The sequence below is a fragment of the Phyllobates terribilis genome, unplaced genomic scaffold (assembly GCF_046119375.1).
Source record: "Phyllobates terribilis strain yellow unplaced genomic scaffold, ASM4611937v1 Scaffold_15__1_contigs__length_34870131, whole genome shotgun sequence".
Lineage (NCBI taxonomy): Eukaryota > Metazoa > Chordata > Amphibia > Anura > Dendrobatidae > Phyllobates > Phyllobates terribilis.
In genome coordinates, this window is record NW_027362775.1 from 545001 (window position 1) to 548670 (window position 3670).

The window sequence follows — 3670 nt, forward strand, 5'->3', positions numbered from 1 at the left end:
TTCAGGCCTCTACTTCTGTCAGCCGTAGGGCTGCCCAATGTATCTCTATAGGAAATCTGTGTATGACCGATATTTCTCTTTCTTTTTCTTTGAACACAATTATTGAAACACCTGAATGTTTTGGGGGCAGGTCAGATGCAAGTTGAGGGGTTACTTGACCCCCTCCAATTTGGGGGGGGCTTAAAGGGGGCTGGAACTTTTTTTTTTACTTATTACACTAGTTATTTATTGTGATCATTTCTGGGCTACATTCACATCTTGGGGTCCATTTGAAAAGATACATTTTTTGGGGTGCAACTACCTCAAGTAATAAATACTGCCTCCCACTGCCCCTAACTTACTGAATCCTGTTTTTTGTGTCCCCCAAGTGATTATTTTTAGAAATGACACATTTTGCGGGTACATTTGAGAAGACATTTTGGGGTGCATCCCCCAAAGTGCTAAATACTACCTTCAACATCTAAAATAATGAATCCTGTTTTTTTATGTACCACAAGTGATTCTTTCTGGGCTACAGTCACATTTTGGGGGACATTTTGGGGTACATTTGATAAGATACATTTTGGGGTGCAGCCACCTCAAGTACTAAAAACTGCCTCCCACGTCACCACGTCTGTATTTTTTTATCCTCTCCTGGTTTTGGCTTACAATAACTGATATGAAAAACTGACCCAAACATAGTCTGTTCTCAGTGCATTGCATTGCTCTGTTTTGCAGCCGTACGGCTTCAGGCCTCTACTTCTGTCAGCCGTAGGGCTGCCCAATGTATCTCTGTAGGAAATCTGTGTATGACCGATATTTCTCTTTCTTTTTCTTTGAACACAAATATTGAAACACGTGAATGTTTTGGGGGTAGGTCAGATGCAAGTTGAGGAGTTACTTGACCCCCTACAATTTTGGGGGGCTTAAAGGGGACTGGAATTTTTTTTTTTTTTTTTACACTAATTATTTTTAGTAAACATTTCTGGGCTACAGTCACATTTTGGGGTCCATTTGAGAAGACACATTTTGGGGTGCAGCCACCTCAAGTACTAAATACTGCCTCCCATGTCACCACTTCTGTATTTTTCATGCACTCCTGGTTTTGGCTTACAATAACAGATATGAAAAACTAAACAATAAACTAACATGTGAACTCAGCCTTACAGTGTATTTTCCCTTATATCCTGTATTTTGTTGTATATTCTAGAGTGAACAGCATGTATTGTGGAAATAAATCTGCTATGGTGTATTCTTATAAATGAACAGTAGATGGCAGTCTAGTCTGCTCTCAGTGTATGGCAATGCTGGGGGAGGGGGGCTGTGTATTTCTGTATTGAAGCTTCTCTCTCTGAGAAGACATTAAATGTTAATTAGCTGCTTGTATAGGGGGAGGTTTAAGATAAATCTGCTATAGTGTAGTTTTAAAAAGAAATAGTAGATTGCAGTATAGTCTGCTTCACATCGCCCTCCCCGGGTCCGACATACATACATCTTCACATCGTCCTCCCCGGGTCCGACATACATAGATCTTCGCATCCCCCTCCCGAGGTCCGACACAGCGCAGCATCCCCCTCCCCAGGTCCGACACACAGTGCAGCATCTCCGTCCCCAGGTCCGACACACAGCGCAGCCTCTCCCTCCCCAGGTCCAACACACAGCGCAGCATTTCCCTCCCCAGGTCCGACACAGCGCAGCATCTCCCTCCCCATGTCCGACACACAGCTCAGCACCTCCCTCCCCAGGTCCGACACACAGCGCAGCATCGCCCTCCCCAGGTCCGACATACATACAGCTTTGAATTGCCCTCCCCGGGTCCGACATACATCAAGCTTCGCATCACTATCCCCAGGTCCGACATACATACAGCTTCACATCGCCCTCCCCGGGTCCGACATACATACAGCTTCGCATCGCCCTCCCCGGGTCCGACATACATACAGCTTCGCATCGCCCTCCCCGCGTCCGACATACATACAGCTTTGCATCGCCCTCCCCGGGATCGACATACATACATCTTCACATCGCCCTCCCCGGGTCCGACATACATAGATCTTCGCTTCCTCCTCCCCAGGTCCGACACACAGCGCAGCATCTCCGTCCCCAGGTCCGACACAAAGCGCAGCCTCTCCCTCCCCAGGTCCAACACACAGCGCAGCATTTCCCTCCCCAGGTCCGACACAGTGCAGCATCTCCCTCCCCATGTCCGACACACAGCGCAGCACCTCCCTCCGCAGGTCTGACACACAGTGCAGCACCTACCTCCCCAGGTCCGACACAGCGCAGCATCTCCCTCCCCGGGTCCGACATACATACAGCTTTGCATTGCCCTCCCCGGGTCTGACATACATACATCTTCGCATCACCATCCCCAGGTCCGACATACATACAGCTTCACATCGCCCTCCCCGGGTCCGACATACATACAGCTTCGCATCGCCCTCCCCGGGTCCGACATACATACAGCTTTGCATCGCCCTCCCCGGGTCCGACATACATACATCTTCACATCGCCCTCCCCGAGTCCAACATACATAAATCTTCGCATCTCCCTCCCCAGGTCCGACACACAGCGCAGCATTTCCCTCCCCAGGTCCGACACACAGCGCAGCATCTCCCTCCCCAGGTCCGACACACAGCGCAGCACCTCCCTCCTCAGGCCCGACACAGCGCAGCATCGCCCTCCCCTGGTCCGACATACATACAGCTTCACATCGCCCTCCCCGGGTCCGACATACATACAGCTTCACATCCCCCTCCCCAGGTCTGACACACAGTGCAGCCTCTCCCTCCCCATGTCCAACACACAGCGCAGCATTTCCCTCCCCAGGTCCGACACACAGCGCAAAATCTCCCTCCCCAGGTCCAAAATACACACAGCCAGCATCTCCCTCCCCAGGTCCTACATACATACATACAGCATCTCCCTCCCCAGGAAAGCCCTCTAGGTACATGCTAGTAATGTAATACAGCAGCACACAAAGTAAGTGAAAAAAAAAAGCCAATAGCCCATGTGGTGAAGTTTCGGTCCCATATCGTGGACCTTTAAGCAAGTACCAAGTGCAAGTGCAGAATATTTAAGGCAGCCAAATTATACAATTAATCAGCAGCAATTCTGAAATAATTGTAACAGTGCATATACAGTGTACAATAATAATGTGCATCAGGTGGAATAAAGACAATCTATACATATACACAATTACTCAATAATGTGATAAGAATAATATATCCAGCTTCCAGTAATGTGCAAAATGTATTGACGGGAGTAGAATAAAATCTACATGAAATAACGCCCAGACAGCGCAGCAACGCGTTTCTGACGCCATGTGTTCAAATATTCATTCTCATGGAGTATATATCCTTTAAATATTGAATCAATATTATCAAAGGTTAACAATTATTGGTCATAAAATAGCCTTCAGCTAAACAATTGATTTTGATAAATTTACATTAGAGTGTACATAGTGATTTGTATTTATCTATCTGTATACAGGGGGCTGTATACAGAGGGGTCTGTATATATACAATGTATATGCTTGCAAACACTGTATTAATAACAGCCCTCAGTCTCGCTTCCTCACCCCCTGCAGCGTGATGAGGTCTCATGGTGCCGCAGTGACATCAGCAGCGTGCGCACGCCACAGCCCGAGGGCTCAGGGAGCTGACTGGAGCTGCACTAACCCCGAAACTA